This window comes from Parasteatoda tepidariorum, chromosome 7 (assembly GCF_043381705.1).
Source record: "Parasteatoda tepidariorum isolate YZ-2023 chromosome 7, CAS_Ptep_4.0, whole genome shotgun sequence".
In the NCBI taxonomy this organism is placed as follows: domain Eukaryota; kingdom Metazoa; phylum Arthropoda; class Arachnida; order Araneae; family Theridiidae; genus Parasteatoda; species Parasteatoda tepidariorum.
This window is the reverse complement of record NC_092210.1, coordinates 152,855-174,842: the sequence shown is the minus strand read 5'-3', so window position 1 is coordinate 174,842 and position 21,988 is coordinate 152,855. Positions and strand designations below refer to the sequence as shown.

Below are 21,988 nucleotides of genomic sequence, written 5' to 3'. Positions count from 1 at the left end.
GTTTTATAATTCTTACTGTTATTTCAGGAAATACTGAATCATTACATCACTGTACAGAAGTTGCAATGGGGAAAGGCAGAGTCTTACGTCGATGCAATTTGTGCAACTATTCTACATCACATTTAAATGATATGAGAAGACACATTAGAATACATACTGGTGAACGTCCATATGTTTGCCCCTTGTGTAAAAAGGGATTTTCCAGAAGGAGTACTCTGAAAGACCATATGATAACACATGTTTCTTTGGTATAATTCATGTTAGAATGTATAAGATTTGGTAAATTGTCCAAGATTTCAAAATGCAGGGTTTTCTCTGAGTGCCACCTTATATATATATTGTTTTTTTATATTGCTTCAAAAAATGAACGTGTATATATAAGACTCTGCAATACCTGTGGATCTTTCTTTTTATTGTGATTAGCTTAATTAAAGCAAATAAGATGCCTTTGTGTTTTCTCCCTTAGATAGGGATTTAAACCCCAATAATTTTAAACAGTAAATAATTTTAGACAAGGTAACTGGTTTACTTGTAATGATTGTTATGTTATATAGTCATTATTCGGATGTGTGATGCTGGAAAAAACTGAACCATTAATACAGTCAAACCTCGCTAACGTGGAATTGGCGGGACTATCATAATTATTTCATGTTAACCGAATTTTATTCTATCCGATACATCATGAAAACAACTTAAGTATTATTAATACATGTTATGAACTGTATTAATGTATACATACAATACTATCATGAACCAAACAAATCAAAATAAGCTTAAAAGTTTTAACTATTTTATTATTTTATTTATTTGCCCATCTGCTACTTCTAACAAAGGAAGAAATAGAAATAGCATTATTCAAAATGAATGAGTGGGATTTTATTCACGTGCTTATTATCTGTCCCTTCTCTTTTCATGTTAAGCAATAATCAGCTTGAAAATTTCATGTTAAGCATGTAAAGTACAACAATAATTGATTGCTGTTTCACGGGACCAATCATTCATTTCATGTTAAGCAGTTTCAGGTTAATGAAGTTCGACTGTATTATAAAAATTTAAAGACTAAGATAGGAACATATGTATAAAGAGTACATTAAAAACTTTCTCTGTATAAGAATTGCCAGCGATAAATTGAGAACACTATCATAGTAGATTTTGTATATTAACAATATCATTCAATTTATATATATAAATTCTTGATTGAATTTTAATACAGTCATTAGCAAAATTCTTTTTTTCTTCAGCATCATTGTGTTGAGAATGTGTGGCTTTTGGATCGTAAAAATCTAGTTAAAGAATGTTTTTATTTAAAAATAGTAATTAAACAAACTGTAAAAATGGAATGAAAGGAACTTTTTTACTGACGATTAGTTTTCGTACATTTTCATTTGTAATTAAAAATCTTGACTGTTAGTTTTAAGACTTAACTAAATTTTAATTATTCTTGATAATAGTCTGAAAATTGTTACATATTTTGTAGTTAAGAATAATTTTATGTTTAAATTTCAGCCATTGGTTTTAAAAAATGAAGGTTTGAATATTCTATGTAAAATATTCGCTAATTGTATATTTTGTTAAGAGGCTATGCAAGAAATATTTCTAATAAATTCATTTATAGTATAAAGTTGAAATGTTTGCATTTTAATAAGTTATAGGAATACTCATGAATTAATAAACTATTATAAGAATAAAAAAGTAATTAAATTTTAATTAATGTGTATTATCTGCATTTTTAGAAACACTACTTGCTAACCATGATATGTGTTTGAATTGCGAAAATAATATATTAAATACCTGTTTAAAATCATTTGAAGTATAATGAGAAAATTTACATTAAATTGTGTTTCAAAATGATATTTAATAGATATAATGAATTAAATATTATTAATATTTTTATTTAGTTAATATTTTATTTGATTATGTTATTAATCTATATTTTATTCTCCTGTCATTCTAATCTATTTTGTGTTTTTTCTTCAAATCTGCTTGTGTGTTATTCCTTTTGGAAATTAATAAATTTTATTTTGCAAGATTACTGGAAAGTAATAAAACTATTGCTAAAAAGTAAACAAAATGTGATTTGAAATAAAATTACAAATATGACAGTAATCGAAAAAGTAAGTTGAGTGTAGCAACACAAAAAAGAAAACAAACAATTGGAGATAACCTTACAACTAGTATTTGGGCATTTATTGTTTCAGGTTTGGTTGAATGAATGTACAATATTAAACCATTAGGCAACAGATCCATACCTGCAAAGTCTCCTGTTTTTTAACTAAGACTCCTGTATTTTACGATTATCTCCTGTTTACCTGTATATTCTCAAATTTCTCCATATTTGTTGAAGAAATTTTAAAAAAATTGATAGTAAAATATTCATTAATGGTGAAAATATTCCTCTACAGATGGTGCTATTGCCAGTACTGCAGTATGTTAAGTGTTATCAGAATTGTTTAAGTTGAGCCGTGAAGGCTCAGGGGATGGCACGTTCACCTTAATGAGGTGAACCCAGGTTCGAATCCCAGCGATGACTGGTCGATGCGAATTCTACATCCAGCGTGCACCGACCACAGTGCTGACATAAAATATCCTCAGCATTAGACATATCACGGGTTAGAGTCCCCTTGTTGTCAGGCTAACCATGGGAGGTTTCGTTTTTTTCCTCACCATGTAACTCAAATGCGGGTTAGTTCCATAAAAAAGTCCTCCACAAAGGCAAATTTCACCCAGTACTTGATCCAGGAGTTCCCGTGTTATCTGGATTGTGTTCAAAATTACAAGGCTACGAAGTTGAATTCCAGTAGTCGTTATCCCAAAATTGGGTCGATTAGTAAAATCTCCATTATTTTACTTCTCCAATGTTGGCAGGTATGCAGATCCATAGCTACTTGCCACCAAGGATTTCATGTGCTTGAAGAGCTAAAAGTCTCTCATGGCGAGGTCTAAGCTGTTCTCAGCAACTCTGTAAGGCATTTTTGTGTGTCTACCTCAGTGGTCTTGTATTTTCATGAATGCAGAAATTTCACCTTCCAAGCATCCAATCACTTATTTCTCAAACTTGTCTGTAAATTTTGAAAGTTTAAGTATTCCTCGCATTGAGAAATCAGACGACCGTCTTTCTGTCTAATTCTTGATATGGTCGTTCCTCGTTAACGGTAAATTGCTTGGCGTGAAACACAGGTTTGGTCCCGCGAGTCAGCAATCAATTATTATTGTATTTTACATGTTTAACGTGAAATTTCCAAGTTTATTATCACTTAACGTGAAAGAAAACTGGACACAACACAGATAAGAAGCAAGTGAATAAAGTGCCAATTATTCATTTTGAGGAATGCTTTTTCTATTTTTTTCATTTGTTAGAAGTAGCAAATGGGCAAATAAATAAAATAGTTAACTAAAATTATTAAAAATGTTAAGCTTATTTTAATTTGTTTGGTTTATAATAGTATTGTTTAGGAACGTAAACGTTGTACATAATATGGATTAATAGTATGTAATAAATTGTTTACATCATGTATCAAATAAGATGAAATCTGGTTAACATAAATAATTATGATAGTCCCACCAATTTTACGTTAATGAGGTTCGACTGTACTTTTAAACCATCTTAAGCTATCACCTAATAAGTGCTTTGTAAGTCAGTGTTATGAATACACTTTTTCTCCTATTCCAATGGCTCTGCAAAAGGAACTTGCTTTCTTTAAAAGGATAAAATAAAATTTAATTTGAACTTCCTACCTAAAAATATGAATAAGATTTTTAACATCCAAATAGTTTGATTACAGTAACTGCGGAAGCATCACATGAGTGGGGGGGGCTCTCTCCCCCCAGTTATGATATATATTAGTATTAACCTGGTCCAAGTTGTTTGAACCTTACAAAATGGCAATGAAGAATTCGAATTTGCAATTTTAACTTCATAATTTGAATTGTTTTTAAATTTTACCTATAAATTATTTCTCTCTCATTTAACAGTATTTTTTTTCTTCTTTCTATTCTGTTTCAATGTGACACTTAAAACCAAGAATATTCCCATCAGTCAGCAATAGGGACGTATGTTTCCTCTACAGGGGGAGGGAAGCATACTTGCCAAGTCTCCTGTTTTTTAACGAAGACTCCTGTATTTTACGACTATCTCCTGTTTACCCGTATATTCTCAAATTCCTCCGTATTTGCTGAAAAAATTGAAGTAGAAAAAATTTGGCGATAAAATATCCGCTGATGGCAAAAATACTTCTCTTATTCCTCAACAGATAGTGTTATTGCCAGTACTACAGTATATTGAGTGTTTGTAATTTAAGTAATAAATAATGGTTTTAAAAAATCTTCTTTAGATTAAGATTCATTTTTTACTTTGCTTTAAGTAACTGCTTATATTATTTCCAATTTAGAATTTCTCTTTTTGACTGACATGATTATGCATGCTGTATCAAAACTTTACGCGTAGCCTAAAAAATTTTGCTGGTAAAATATCTGTTATTTTATTTCTTCAACGTTGGCAGGTATGAACAGGAGGAGGGAAGAGTAAGGGGTTTTATTTTTTTAATTTAAACACAATAAAATTATATCTATTTCTTTTTAATTGTAAATTTCTATCGACAAATATTGAGGGAAAAATTGTAATCTTAAAAGGGGCTGTGTCTCATAATCTATTAAATGTGAGGGGGCTAAATCCTCCTCTGCTTCCCCCCCCCCAAGTTCCGTGGTCCCTGGCTGTATTATAATGATAGACGCCAGAAGGTGACACTTGGAGAATGTAAACTAATTTTATTAAGATGCCTTTAATTGCAATTAGGTCAACTATATTATTGTTAAAGGGTCTATGATATTGTTATAGGTCTATATTGTTCTGGTCTATGATCCTATAAGAGGAAAAACCAATAATCAATAAATAACCAGCTGAGTAATAGATTGGACGCTTGAAAGAGAACTCACTCACTATTTACTTTGTCTAAATTAAAAGGAAAAAAATTTAATTAAACTGTTATGTTAAGATATCTTATGACATTTATTATTAGACTCTTTGTTAATATACTTATACATGGTGCGTAGCGTTTTTAAAGGTGCTTATTTTCGTCTTTTAGAAGCCCTTAAAGGTGCTTTTTTCTATGGATGTTTTTAAAAAGTGCTTCATTTTCCCTTTTCCGAAATGTGATATTATTCTTTACCACGTATTATGTAAAACTTTTCGCCACTTATTATGTAAAAAGACATTGTCCTATTCAACGTTTTCACAATTAACAATCCAATCTATTTCCACGTATCGCCGGTCTGTAGTGTATGAAAGCACCATTTGTTTTGCATGTTTGATGAAATACTTGCGTATACTGAGCTGGATTCAGTGGTAAGGATTTTTTACTCTCATGTGCAACCCTGCTGCATTTTGCAAGAGATTCTCAATTTCAGACTTCATTTTCCGCCCTGCGTAATGGAATCGAAAAATCTCACGAATTTTTGCTGATTACGGGGATCAACTAAACATTGTCAATTCTTTTTCTCTATTAGTGATAGAAAATTTCATTTCTCTTGTTAATTTCATCGTCTGTGACGCGCCATCGTCTTCGTCACTGTAAATAAAACCATAAATTGTCCAAAACTTGGCAACCCTGTCCAATTATGATATTTTTCAAAGTGCTTAAAAATATTTTTTGAGTGCTTGAAAAGTGCTTAAAAGGTGCTAATTTTTTGTTGAAAAATTTGTCTAGGCACCCTGATTTATAACTAAAAAGCTTTTCATTTTCAAATATTTCCCATTTTCTATAAAAATTTGTGTAGGTTTAAACTACATTGCATTTTTTTTTAAAGTATTTTAACATTTCTACTTTGAAAATAATTTATAAAGAGGAAAATGTGGCATTTGTAATGTCACCTTTTTTTTTCCATGTAAACATTTTTTGAATGTCTAATACTTCAAGTTTTCTGTGATTTTTCAAACCTGTAAGTTGTGATTTATGTATGTATATATATTAATGTAATCTACTTTTTTTTAGAAGCATCAACCAGAATGGAAACACCACCATTAGTGACAAAAGTTATGATTGAAGGCACCTCATTTTATCAATGCACTACCTGCAACTATTTTTCTCTGTATTTAAATACTGTACGAAGACATGTACGCAAACATACTGGGGAACAACCTTATGTTTGTCATATATGCAATAGGAGATTTTCTTTGAAGTGCAATTTGAAAACACATGTTATGTTAAAACATGCCTCCTTAAAATAGTCTGATGCATAGGACTATCAAGGAAAATTCAAGAACTATCACTTATCGAATTTGATATGTGTGAAAAAATATCTAAGCGTTTTTTCAATACCAATTGATTTGATCATAGCGAACTTGCTGATTGCCAGCCAAACAATTCCTAGTTGAACAATCCCTGAAAATAAGCTTGACCAGAGTTGTAGTGGAAGAGGTACATAAGAGAATAGCCTAACCCCACTTGTTTTTTGATTAAAAACATTTTTCTTTATTTTTTCGTTTTCTTCAATAGTTTATATATTTTAGAATTAGTTTATTTCTGCTATTTTTTTATGTATTGCAAAAGTTAAGTCTTTTAAAGTTTGTTAAAAAGTAAAAAGCCTGCGTACTGTATCAATTCTACTGCCAGCATATTTCACTAAAAATGAAGCCAATGACCAAGGTATTATAATTTAAAATAGTGTTAGTGATTCTAAACCGGCCAGTTGACAGATAAATAACTGTATAAGATTTAATATAAATTTTATTTATATTTAAATAGATTTAGGTTTAATACTTTTTATGGAGAAAGTATGAAAATGATCAGAAACAAACAGGTCAAAAAATTGTACAAGTGATGAAATTTTGTATTTGTAAAAATTATGTCACTAATTCAAATGACTTGCCTTATTGGCCCTTAATTGAGTTAAGAAACTTTGATTTCAAGAATTTTAAACTAAATGCAACTGGTAAAAAAAGCTCTAACGTTGTACTATTAAGATATTTTCTGCTACAATTCTGAGCCTGTCTGATACTTAGATGCATTTTTAAAACTATTTGTGATGAGTTACAATTGTGAATCTGTAGATGATTTCTCAAAAATTATCCGCATTTGCAATTAATTCTTCTTTGCATTACTTCACTGGGTGACAAATTTTAACTGCTGTTATCTGTTCTACTAAATGACAGGACAAATCTCCTCATCACATTCTCGCGATTTGATCTCTTGTTCAATTATAGAATTAAATGGTCAATATTTTTTTATAATTTTTTAGTTAATCACTTCATTCTCTCTCTTTCTTCTCTGAAGAGGTATTACACCAAATACATTTAAAAGCAATTTAACCATTTGAAGCCAATCATTTTAGCTGAAAAGACATAATTCTGCATGATTGCTGACTGGAGTTGCTTACTGATGCGATGATTCACTGAACTGAACTTGTTCGAATCACTTGATTTTATTGAAATGGATTTAAATTACAATGAATAATTGTTTCTTAAATTTCAGTTAGTTTTGTTTGCTATGCTATGTCATATACAGTTAAAAATTTCTTGTAAGACCTCAGAGATCCTTACGCATTCATTATTAGAGACTTAAGATTTTACAATTAAAGAATTCGATTAATTCAGATAATAAATAAATAAAGCATTTCTTTCATAGTTAAAAGTATTTATAGCATTTATAATGTATAAATAATGTACTTATGCAAACACTTAAGCAAAAAAAAAAATTTTGGCCCACCAAAAAGTATATGAATATAAGGTTTCACGGGATGCATGAAAAAGAAACTTTTCACTATTCATCGAAAGAAGCTATTAAAAAAGAATCCCAAAAGCAATTCTGGGTTTAGTGGATGCACCGAGCAGAGTCTAATCTTAACTTTTTTTGCACTATACTTGTATCAAAATAAGAAAGATAATTTTGAATCATCTCTTCAACAGAAAGGCAAATACAGTACAGAACCCGTTATCCGGAAATCAGAAAACCGGAAAACCAAAAAACCGGAACGAAATTTAATAAATTTTCCCGCTATTTTTTTTAAAAAAAAATTTTTTTTTCCTCATAAGATTTTAGGATTTTTCTTTCTTTTTTGAAAGATATTTACCCTAGCATCATTTTGGAAATAATCATTAGTGTATTACTTCGTTTTTTCAAGATTATTTCCAAATATTTTTTTTTATAGTTGGGTTTAACAATAAAAAAAACGACTTTTTGTAGCGATTCAGAAAACCGGAAAAATCAGTTATCCGGAATAGCGATGGTCCCGATCGTTCCGGATAATCGGTTTCCTACTGTACGAGGAATAATTATAATGAATTTTTTTAGAAGACAATAAAATGTTATTGAGGTATAAAAATACTGCCAAAAAAAATTTTTTTTAATATTTTAAAGTCAATTTTATAATAGGTAAATCATTTTTATAAATTTCATTATCGAACCAATCACTGATTCGAATCATCGAAGTGAAATGATTATATTGATTCGAATAACTTTGATCATTCCTTTCGCCCAACACTATTGCTGACTAATAGAGGTTAAAAGTTTGCAGAAGTTGATAGCATGTTTACTGATAACGGTTTGGTACTTCTACATCATAAGGCTGTGTTTCCCAAATGTAAAACAGAACATTGCCAAAATTGAAAGTCACAATCCAACTAATTAGTCAAAGTTTGTGAAACTATAGTGATATGTGAATCAATAAATATTTATTCTTTATAAACTATTTTTGCAATATTAATAACTCATATTCAAAAATAGATGCTTAAAGAATGCCACTAAAAAGTTATATGATGGCAAAGTAGTTATGTTTATAAAAAAAATACACTATAATAAATTAAAAAGGAATAACAAATGATGGAATTGACTAGCATTGCTAGAAGGGCTGCTAATGTGATGTTTTCAAGCCAAGCTCCAACCTGCCAAATTCATTGCCAAGCTGTATCATAAGTGCTCTTTCATGTAAAAGCACTAACTTCAGTTTTAATTAAGTGTAATTATGTAAATGATATATTGTAAATTTTATTTCAAATGCTTGGTTTTGTTAAATTTCTATGTATTAGAAAAAACATATTTTATATGTATAAGAAATTCGAAATATTTTATATACATATGAAATAAATACCTACATATATTTTATATGCGTATAAAATAAGAAATATTTTATATGTATATTAAACATATGTATGACAGGGTGTCCACTGGTCAGGGAAAACCTGGAATTGTCAGGGAATTTTATTTTAAGTTGAATTAAGTATTTTAAGTTAAGTTGAAGGGAAAGTTGAAATTTTTCTTTACAGAAACCTGGAATATTCCTATATCATACCTGGAAAAATCCAGTCTTAAAATCGTCAGTAACAGTAATCAGTTATTGAGACTCGAGTTAAATAATTCTAACATCTATTACAATTATTTGTTGAAAAAATTTCACATTTTAGTCAAGCTGAGATGTTTCTTTCTTCGTTTAATAATAATTTTTTAACACAGGAAATCTAATATTTCAAATAAAAGAATCAAAGTTTTCTGAAGAAAATACACTCTTAATTTTCATTGAAATTTATCTGGAAAAGTCAGGGAATTTTTTTCTGAAATTAAGTGGGGATCCCTGGTATAAGAAAAAAATTCAATTTTGTATACTTATAAGTTGTGGAAATTATGCAGTAAGGAAATTCAAAATAGATTTTTTTGAATATCTATTGTTAACTTTAATCATTTATTAATAAGATCATCCTTTCTTTCCAGAATATTCGAAAAGTGAGGTTTTGATGTACTGTAATAAAAGACTGCTGGGAAATCATTCATTTTATCAGTGTACCTTTTGCAATTACTCATCACCCGATTTGAATACTTTAAGAAGACATATACGCAAACATACTGGTGAACGACCTTTTGTATGTAATGTATGCAACAAGCGGTTTGCTCTGAAGTGTAATTTAAAAACTCACCTTGTGAGACATATGACCTGACATCACTTTAAATGTGCGAAGAAATGATTTATTTTGCTGAAAGAAGCCTAATCCTGCACCAAAATGAGTCAAGGCTAAGTGTTTAGTATTTCTTGGTTAATTTTTGTATTTTTCTGAAAATAATTTCGTTGGGTAGCTTCTTCTAAAACTGTTTTTGTTTTACTCGTTTGCTTAACGCGAATTGAAATTATAGCTGTTAAGAGTTTAAAATATTATACTCAACAGAGTCAAGAAGCTTTATCAATTTTCATTTCTAAATTTAACTGATATTCCATTGCATTTATTTTTAAGTTATTAACCCTAAAATGTTTTGTTTTTTTTAATAATTATTCAACTTTAAATGTAACGAGGTTTTGTCACAGTAATTTATTTAATTCATCTTCAGTCAGTTTTGTTCATTGTTATAGGAAAGTATTTTTAAATATAACAAAATATGCTTTAATTTTTTGTTTTATTGTCTCATAATTTCATGAAAATAAAAAATAATTAATAATAAGTTTAGAAACATTTATTTTTCTTGCCTTTTAAAATCTGTGTGTTTAAACTTGTTACTGATTGCAGGATAATGCTCTAAATCCAATGCAAATATATATATATATATATATATACATACAGTCGGACTTCTATTTAACAAACTTCCATTTTGCAAATTTTTTCGAGGAACCAAGAACATTTTAGAAATTTCTTCATAAAATAACTTCCAAATAGCGAAGTGAATTTTCTATTTAACGAACTTTTCATTGCAATCCACTTTCCCTATTTTCCGAAATATTTCAGAACATTTACTGCTTTCTCTAGAAGTTATTTTATAGAAGGCAGTTAAATCCCTTTCCCTTTTTGTTTGCATTTCTAACAAGAAAATCAGTCCAAATTAACGGATTTTATCAGTAGCAATTAAACTTAAGAACGCATGTGGTAATGTATGTCTAAAATGCAGTTATAATTTTATACATAAATTTAGCTTTTTTTTTGGTTGCAAATATATGTAGCACAATAGTGTAACACTGGATAAAGTTTTGTTCTATTCTTGCTTACCATGTAAATTTCTTTTATGGTTAAGATTTATATTATAAATAGTTTACAAGATAAAAGTGCATCAATTGCTATTTTAAATATGCCTTGTGTTTACGAATTTAAAACCTGTTTTGCGTTGTTTAAGTATTTTAAAAGGTGATTTTCTATTTAACGAATTTTCCCTATAATGAACTTGTTATCGGGATTTACCGACTTCGTTAAATAGAGGTCCAACTGTATATATTTATATACCTGGCAACGAAATTTACACAATCAATCTGTTACATAATTATAAATTCAAATTTGTATGTGATCCCTAACACTGTCAAACAGAGACGACTTTATAGAAAAAAATTAGACTTGATCTAACATATGTACATCAAAACTACCACCTATAAATAGGACTGGGCGATATTAGAAATTATATATCGTGATATATCGTCAGTTTTGCATCGCGATATAGCGATGTATCGCTTAAATTTTCAAAAAAGATTCATTTACTTTAAGGCACAGAAAGTCAGATTTCTATCAAGACTTCATACGCATATTGATTTAAATCAATTTATAAATTTGAAAATATATATGTTTTGCTAAAGAAAGATATTAAATAAATTGACTAAGATGTACAAATCTTACTTAAAATATTTATTGAAAAAATGTGTGTAGATACAGAATGAAATATTTGCACTTCTTTATCGTTTATAAGGTATAAGCAGTCTTAATTTAAGTTAACCCCTAAAACACCCTTAATGAAAAAAAATATTGTTATTAAACAAAAGCTGATTTTAAAATTTCAAAATATATTTTAATTAAAATAAAAGTTAGATTGACTAAAAGCCGAAGTTTAAAATTAAAAATGTTCGAATTTTAAACTAAAAAGTAAACATAAGATTTGTAATAATTTCTTAAAATTTTCGTTCTCTGAAAGATTTCTCAGTTTAAAAATAAAAAGGGAATTTTATAAAGATATCTAGCTGAAATTATTGAAAGAAAATTTAAAAAATTAAAAAAAAAGTTTGTTAAGAAATTCATTATACACTTAAAACAAAGTGTTAAAAATATTTTTTTTTTTTAAAAAAAAAAACTTTTTTTAACAAATCAATATTTGCTTGTACTATTATGCGTAAATAATTACAGAATTATTAAGTTCGATCGTAATGTTCAAATTCTTAATGAAGAAGTAAACACAAGTTTTGTTATATTTTCTAAAAATGATCACGCAAATAACAAAAGATTTCTTAGTTTAAAAATAAAAAAATAAATAAAAGTGAAATTTATCAATATATTTACCTAACAGCATAGGAACAAAATTTAAAAAATAAGTTCGTTAAAAAATTATTTGTATGCTTAAAACAAAGAGCTAAATAAATTTTAGAAAAAAAATGCTTCTTAAACACTATTTTTATTATTATTTCATATAAATAATTAAATTAAATTAAATAATGACCGAATTATGAACGAAAAACAAAGTAAGGCAAAGTTTCTTAATTAAATTCTTAAAAATAAAAACAAAAGAATTGTGATATTCGGTAATATATTTAGCTAATTAACTAATAATATAAAACGAAAATTAAAAAAAAATAATGATTTTACTCTCTAATAAAACGAAGTAGTAATTGATAAAAAAAAAAAAAAAAATGAATAAAATTCGCAAACTTTTCAAATTCTTTTGAACAAATAAAGTTTATTGACTTATGTCCAAAAAATAAGTTTTGTTTTAACTTTATTTCTAAAAATAAAAACAACTCAAGATTTATAAATTTAAAATCAGTAATAGAAGCCCATTAAATTATTAGAAGTTTTATCCGAAAGGTTTTTAATAAATTAAAAGAAAGTAAAAAAATAACCTAACAAATTTATTTACTTTGTAATTTAATTCCTTATGGGTGCCTTAAATTAGATTTCCGATAATTTTCACATTTAAAAATATAAAAAAAGTTTTGTCAGAAAATAAATAAAAAACTTACCTAATTAATGAAGAAACTTTTCTTTATAAATTCTTTTCAATAATAGATTGCGTTCAGAACAAGGTTACGACGGCGATCACGAAGTTAATCCCATTGAAAATAATCTACAAGAAACGATTTCAAATCGCGAAGGTGCGAAAACGAACATGTGATATAACGATATAAAGTCTCAAAAGTGATTCTGATTCTACCGCTCATCAGTCAAGGCCGCCTCAACATAACGAAACAATATCGTCTTCCACAGCGCGAGTTGGCATCGGAACGTAAGAGAAAGTCCTTGCGTGTATCGCTATATCGCTATATCGTTATATCGTCTTCTTCACTCGACGGCTTAAATCAGATTTCAAATGCATCGCTTGGAATGAAAGTTGCTGTATCGGTTTGCCGATATAAGCGTTAAATCGATATGTCGCGATATATCGATTTATAGCCCAGTCCTACCTATAAAAGAGATAAAAATTATAAACAAAAAAAATGTAAAATTTTTTTTTGCACTTTTAATTCAATGAAATAAAACAATTAAGATTTAAAAAATGGATAAGCTCCTATACAGTCTATATACAAGCAACTAGAGTTTTTGGAAATTAAGAATTTATTTTTAAAATTTTTCTTGTCTTTTAATATTTTTATTTTTCAAAATTGAAATAAATTAGAGTGTTACCTGGAATTTTTGAAACTAATCACTTTTATTTAGCTCATATATCTGCAGATTAGCAAATAATTTTTTGTTAAAGAACTGAAGCAAACAGTAATTGAGTACATTCAGGAATTAAAAATAATTTTTCCGTTTTTACATTAAGTAGTTTTGTAGCGTTATTTATTTCTTCCTTTTAAAAAAAGAAAACATTTTTAATGAAAAACAATCTGTAGGTACTGTGATTTTATTTTTGAGTCTGATGTAAAAAAAAAAAAATACTATGTAGATGCTATGATAATCAGCAGCGTCCCATGTAGTACTGAAGGCCTGCCTGATGTTCATACACACACACATCTATACATACAGAAGATCTTTATAATATATACCTTGAAACATGGGGACTTTTTTATTATATTAAATTCTGTGTTTTTTATAGATTATTTTATATTAATACTTCAAAATAATTTTTAAATAGTTTAAAACACAAAAATCAATATTTGAAATAAAATCTATGAAATTTATAGTTTTTAATTTGCTTAAGGGATTGTTAAGTTTATGCGGTACAAGGATAATTATGTTATATAGATATACTGTATATATATACTTAACCATGTTTTATTGTATAAATAGTCATAAAATTTGTGATCCATTGACAGAATTTTTGTTTTACAATAAGATCTGAGGATTTAATAATTAGAACTAACAAAATTGTTCAAGAGAGGGTTTTTAAATAGCATTTTTGGTGAAGAGAACCCCTGTTATGTTTCCGTTAGTTGTGCTGTTATTTACTGTAAATTATAGTTGTGAAGCAATATCAATGTAGTGAAACAATACTAAGGAATAGTTTCATGTGAAAATGTAGCTGTTCCAAGCTTTTCAATTAAATAATGCAATAAGTCTCAAGAAAATACTTTCTTAGAATAAATATAGCTTTTTCTTACGGATTTCCCACTTTCAAAAATGCAGTGGTTGTTACAATTTATCTTTCAGAAAACTCGATCTCTGTAATTTTTTTGTGTAATTCAATTAGCCTAATCTCCACTAATAGTTATGCTAGTTAAAATTTTTTGCAGAAAACCATAAAATGTAATGAGCCAAATTATGCAGAAAATCATTTTTAATAATTGTGTTAATAACTAGTGCTCTACTACTCTCGAATTATGATACGTAATTTGTCAACCACTGAACTTAGTGCTGACAAGAATGAAAAATTTAACAACAGCAAACTAGCAGATGTTATCTTCACACCTGGATCAAAAGCCTTCACTGATTATAATAAAACTGCTATCTTTCACATCATGACTTCATAAAATGATAACTGCCAACTCTACTCTGGATTTTCCAATAGGGTCTATTGGTTAAATTAAGATTCTTCTGGTTTTTGTATATTTAAGAAAATTCCCTAAAATTGAGTAAGTTTCCTAAAAAAAATTCCTATTGAACTGTAATTTTTGTACATTAATTGATTGAATATTTAAATAAGTATTACTAATACATAATGAAGCCAACCTCATTTATAGAAATCAGTTCAAAACATTATTTTGTTCTAAAATGTTTAGTTTATTTTTATTCAGAACTTTCTTTTTAAATGAATTAAAAAAAAGTTTTTTAACCATCTTTGATGAATTAAATGTCTATTAATATTCGAAATCATGAGTAAACATAATGCATAACATTTCAAGTAGGTTAAATGTCAATCATAATTGGAAAATATTGCAGTTTTTCTATTTTGATGACTATAATAATTGCTAAAATTCCCTATGAGTAAAATATTTAGTACATTATGAAACAATTATCATAAATTTTATTTTATAAAATCTACTAGATTTTTTTCCTGTTGATGTTGGCAACTATGGTAGTGTTATGAAGTTTAACCCTTTGGGTCCTAGATTAGATATCATCCCCTATTGAGCAGTGACTTATTTTAGCATGCATGACAACATTAAATGAGACCACTTTTCATAATTAAATTTTAACTATGCAAAAGTCAATCGAAAGGGTTAATTATATTTCTGATTTAGAATAGAATGAAGAAGCCAAGTGTTAAAAAAGAGTTATCAAAATGGGCCACAGAACAGTACTCTCTACCTAAAGCAACACCTCGAATGCTTTCCCTATTAGCTCGTGTAGACTGTCATAGAAGAAGGAAGTACGTTAGTTTCTGTCTTGATTTTCAAATAGATTTGAAAATTTTGAGTTAGGAAACTATATGGAACTGAAAACTACATTAAACATAGATCAGAGAAGATTGTGCTCTAGATTTTTCTCTAACTGTAATCCGGAAATCCAAGGTCCAAAAGTTTCAATAAAAATCATGGATCACATTTATGTATAAAAATTCTTGTATATTTTATTTAAAAATATAAAAACTAGAATTTATGCTTGGCATCTCTTTCATCTGTAGATATTTTTTCTGGTAGAATAATATATGTGATTTCTGATAAAAATAAACTTATACATAATTATTAATTTAAATTATGCTGCATATAATTTATTTAGAATTTCATATTGTGAAAATATCAATGATTTAAATTTATAAACTCATACATTTTTTGAAATGCGTCATTAATGATTTTACTCAAGAAATTTTCAGGATTTTTGAGTCGAGCTCACAATTTCCCCTGAATAGATCAAAAAGAAAACGTCGTGAAAATTCAAAAAATGTTTTTGTCAATTAAATACGAAAAATTTTAAGAAAGTGGAAAATATTGTAGTAAATTCCTATTACAACTGAGAAGAGGAGATCAGTAAAGGGTCAAGATATAGAAACCGTAATCTCACCAAATGACATATTCGAGCGTTGCGATCACGAATAATACTGTTTAAAAGTAGTGGATGGTGCCCAATATTTAAGTACATTTTAATCTGTTTTTTTGTGCCCAATTCTTTTGTAAAGATTAAAAAACTTATTAACTTAAATAGCTACCAGATGTTTTTATTGCACTCCTGTAAACATTTTTAATACAGAAAAACTATGTATGTTGCAACTGACCAAAGGTAAGTTAGATCATTGATTGATCTTATGTTAAAATTGAACCATGTTGTGATTGAGCTTTGAGAATGGTCTTATTCTATATATCTATAAGCTATATATTTTTCCATATATTTATAAACTATTATATGTATATTATAAGTTGTACTATTAAAATAAATAGCATTTTAACTTTTTGACTTCTCAACTTATAAACGTAAATTGCAATGGAATGTTTTAGTTTTTTTTTTTGCGCTATTTGTTTGCAGTGTACTAACAAAAATCAGTGGTGGAATTTAACCGGTACATTCATGTCAGTCCCAAAAATGAAAAATAGTTTAAATTAATACAGTTTTGGAATTTTAGGTGCCAATTTAATCTTGAAAATATTAAAAAAAAATGCTCAAATAATATTTTGTAGTGCTGAATATTAATTTTTTTTAAATTTAGAACTAATTTTTTTTTCAATATATAGTTTTTAAATTATATAAATTCCATCACTTCTAGAAATGTATAATGAATGTACTAATTCACCAGGTTTCCAAATAGCTTTCCACGGAACCCTAGGATTTCGTGGAATGAACGGAACCCTAGAGTTCCCCACGAATTAATACTTTTTGCAACCTATGATGAATTTTTTAGCCTCTGATTAAATTTAAATACAACCTATTATTCATAATTTATTTACTCTTTCAATTGCCTTTATGAAATTATTTCAAATGATGACCAATGAAATAAAAATAGTAGCATTTTTTAAAAGATCTAACAATATATTGGACAAATTATGAAAAGAACAAGCATTTATAAAATATTGCTTTAGTATTTCCTATCGCTCTTTTTAAATGAAATAAATAATGGAATTCTTTAATAAAGAAATATGATTCCTTAATGACCAATTTTAACATTTATAGCAGTTCTTTTCACTTTTCATCTCGAAATAAACCATAATTCGGCTTATTTAATACATTTTCAGCTATGTGTGTTCATCAAAAGTAAATTACTAAACTGGATATATAGCACAAGGACTGCAAAAATAAAATGTCGGATACAAAACCTAATTTAAAATTATTAATGATGAAACGAAAAATCTTCATTCCTTTAATTATTTTAAAAACAATGTTTCAAAGGTTATCACGTTCACTATTACCTTAATATAAACTTTATTTATGTAGTCAGGGTTCCGTCGAAAAAAGGTTAATTCTTTAGGGTTCCGCAACCTAAATAATGAACCTATTAATTAATTTTAAAACTATTATATCTCTCTTAGAACTTGACGTTCTAGTGATTACATTATCTTGCGATAGCTCTTTTTTTTCCCCTAAAAATATATGTATAATTTTACAGACACAAAAAAAGTACAGTTTTTTAGTAAAAAATATTTTTACTGACATTGTGATCTATCAAAATGCTTATCATTTATACTAGTATATTAAAATAATGACTTTATTTGTAAATTTTATTGCTATATGGAGATGTAAATATGTTTGTTATAATTCCAGGTTTTGCAACTGAAACTGAGGGTACAATTTTGAAGTTTTTAATTGGGAACCGCACAGCAAACAAATGCTCCTTTTGCGACTACGTTTCTTATGATGTTGCTCAAGTGAAACGACATGTGCGCAAGCACACTCTGGAACGCCCTTTTGAGTGCAATGTATGCAATAAAACCTTTTCTCTCAAGGGTAATTTAAAGAAGCACATCATAAAGCTGCACCAAACAATTTCATCCTGATAGCCTTCTGATATTATCTGTATATTTTATGTTATATTGAAAATATTGTTGTTATATTTGAAAATAAATTAAAATTTTGTTTCTTTTCTTGTGTTTCCATTGCCAAAGCTAGCAAGCCTGTTTAAAAAACCAAGCGAATTTAAGGCAGGGGATGCATATGTTGTTTTTCAGTGGCGACATCTATGGCCGATAATACGGCTTCGTGCAGATCCATTCATACATCCAAAGATCATAATTTTTCCCTGAACCAGAGAACGATCAATCTCCAATTCAGTACCCCTAAAGTTAGAGATATTGATTTGTTATGGGAGCTTGGAGGACTTTTTTACCCCGACAGATTTAACGTGCACCAGTCACCATTTAATATGCGGCGTCTCTCCGGTTGGATTTGTACTCCTGTCCTGTTCTCACGAACAGGAGTACAACGTCCTACCAACCAGACTATCCCGGCCCTTCTTTTCTTATACTTAATTGTGGAATCTATAGAACCTGATTTATCATAATTTCTGGGGGCCCCTTTATTGTTATGAATAATTTATTTTTGACTTTTTCATTAAGAATTGTCTTAAAATTACAAATTAGCAAAAATTGTAATAAATATATAATCTTAAATTTACTAAAATATCGTAATTTGCTCATGTTCTAAATAATTTAAAGACACTTCATAAATAAACAAGTAAATAAATTAAAAGTTAAGGGGCCCCTGATGTGCCCATGGTCTCTTAGATCAGACCCTTGCTATAACGAGAAGAATACACAGCGATGTAGTAAATTAAAGTTTGAAAAGTAAAGATACGCTGTTTGTAATCTATTATAAAAAATTAAAGTTCATCTGTGTCAAATTTATAACCAGGGCCCGATTTACGAATCTCATGCATATAGACTCTCATAGCCCCCCTGCATAGGGCCGGATTAACAATTAATCAAACTAAGCACATGAGGTAAAGGGGGCATCACAAAACACCAATGAAAATAACTTCTATAAAATACACATTTTAATTTATTAGTTCTTTCACGTGTTCATTGTTTAAACTACAGTGCTATTGTGTTTTATTTATTTCAATCCCGGGGAAATGAGAAAAAAAGTGGTATATTGCTGGTATCCCAACACAAAATGACCCTGTACTTTTGCCTTTTTTTTTTCCAGCGAAAAATACTATTCCTCTATATGCTGAAGATAAGACAAGCTTGAAACTTCTAAATTGTCCTTCTTAGTGGGAACAGAAAAGTGGGGTTCCTTGATAGATATGCTTTTTTTTTTTTAAATCAATTACATGATTAGGAGCCTACACTTGCTAATTGAACTTAGGGGCCGTTCAAAAAGTACGTACACAAAAATGGAGAAATTTTAAACCCCTCCCCCCCCCCTTAGAGTACGTACATTTTATTAGTCTACCCCCCTTTTTCATAAAAATTAAAATAATTATGTTTTAAATAAAATTAAATATTTACTTAAGGAGTGTGTAGGATAAAGTCAAATTTAAATTTGGTGTATGTTTATAAAGTACGTACTTTGTATAATACCTCCCCCCCTCCCCATCGTACAAAACCGTACATAATAGCAAATCTCCTCCCCCCCCCCTTCGGGATGTACGTACTCTTTGAATGGCCCCTTAAACAGATTTTAGAGTGAGACTTAACTGAGTGTGTGTTTTGTTTATTTCATGTTCAAGGAGACTTACCTTGATGCATACTGTGCTCAAAATAACTTTTGATCTAATCTAATGAACGGATTTTCAAATTCTCAATAGTTCGAGGATTTTATATGTTAATGAATAAAGCTGATGATATTTTAAGCTATGAAATCAGACACAAAAAAGTATTTTCCCAGAATTTTTTTTTTTTTTAAATTTATATTTTTCGAAAAATTTGGGAATGGGGTAACAATTATTTTTACAAGAGAGCGATTATAAGTTTTGACCCCTTCAAGATAATTTCTCTTTTTACGTATTTTGCTTTATCTATGGAAATTACTAAGCGAATCAAAAAGTTCTAGCACAAAATTATAAAATTCATTTATACGAATATAATTCCATGTAAAATAATAATTATCGTAATTTATTTTATCTGGTGAAGGAAATTTGAAATGAAAGTATTACATTGTTAAGTATGTAATTTTCAACGACAAAATTTAAATGAAATTTGTGGAATAGTTTGAAAAATCAAGTTCATAATTTGTTAACTCTGAAACAATTCGATCTAATTTACTAATTTTGTGTTTGAAAATTGCCTGCTTTAAAAAGGTGTAAAAGTTTGTATACATTACAATTCAAAAATGTTTCGACTGTTCTTAAATAAAATAATAATTATTAAAAAAAAAAAATTAGTGAAATCTTTAGATTAACCAATTTTATAATTGTGTACAAAACTCTTTTGGTTCGCTTAAATATTTCTCCTGCATCAACGAAATGTGCAAAAAGTGAAATTAACATATTAAGGTCCAAACTTTGGACTGCCCTCTTACCTAAACTATTGCGATCAAATTTTCTCGATTGAGGCTTTCATCTAACATCCATATCCACTGCAAATTTGAGTCAGAATTTCAAATTTGCAGTGTCTTATTTCACAATTTATTATATTATTAAAATATCATCTACATTAATGAGCACATTTAAGATTCGACTTTTTAATCTAACTTTTGAGTTTTATAAGAACTGAGGATTAGTTTCCAACTTACGTATGATCCATCATGTTTTGTTTTAATGTTCGGACAATTTTTTTTTAGGAGAAGAGCTTTTCAGTTGAGATATTCATGCTTTCCTACTTGGGAAATTGTATATTTTGAAAAAAATTATAAAATAACTCTTATAATTATAAATTATCTCTTTTAATAATTATTATAAATTCTTATAACAATTATAAAATAACTCTGTATTTCTAGTAATTCTGACATTATAGTTCCAGAATTCTTCTCAAAAATTTCTATTCTGTAAATTTTGAGTTTAGTAATACATCAAAAAATAAGTGAATAAAAATTTTTTCTTACATTTGTAACAAAATAATATAGAAATAAATAACCTTCTAAAATAAAAGTGCTATTTAAAGTTATTAAAGAAATGCAAGGCTTTTCATTCCACCAGCACTGAATTAAAAACTATATTTGGAACTATTCAGTCTCTAGTTGGTGCAAAAACAAAGTATTACCAGTAGTACCTATTTCCCTCAAATTACAGGAATTTTAAATATTATGAGTTGCCTCGAGCAACAGCGTTATGCCAGATGCTGCTGATGAATACAGTTTCTCTTTATTTTGATGGGATAACATGTTTTGCTTAATCTGTAGCGTACCTACCACTACAAAATTACAACTACAATTCACTAGTATATAAGACATGTTATCACAATTCTAGGATGGGGTACCATTTCATAGATGAAGGTTGACCTTGTCGATAAATACTATCCCCACATTCCCAAGTAGCACTCTATATCGATCGATCTCGAATCTCGTAATCGATCGCGAAAAAACTTCGCTTACGACGTCGATCGATGTTGTTCCAAAACCAGGGGCGGATCCAGAAATTTTTCCTGGGGGGAGGCATAGACTCAGATCCCCCCCCCCCAATTAATTTTTTTACAAAAAAAATTTTCTTAAATATTTTTTTGAAGAAAAAAAATTTGAGGTTTTTAATGCTAGTCTTCTCATTTATTTTTTTTTTTTTCATAATGGAACAACACACAGGGGTAGCAGCCAAGTTTTTTAAAATTTTAGAGTAATTTGACAAACTTTTTTCAAAAAATTTTTGGG

The 21,988-nt window shown here is 28.4% G+C and overlaps 1 protein-coding gene across 10 annotated transcripts in view; it reads left to right on the top strand.

The window, feature by feature from the left end:
- The window catches only part of LOC107442328 (zinc finger protein 596), a 44,662-nt gene extending 26,336 nt beyond the window's left edge, over positions 1 to 18,326 (top strand). For all 10 annotated transcript variants that reach the window (XR_011637144.1, XR_011637145.1, XR_011637146.1 and 7 more), the window contains one exon: positions 28 to 18,326. The gene's annotated coding sequence lies outside the window, so the exon portion shown is untranslated. The remainder of the gene's footprint in view (positions 1 to 27) is intronic.
- The last annotated feature ends 3,662 nt before the right edge of the window (positions 18,327 to 21,988 follow it).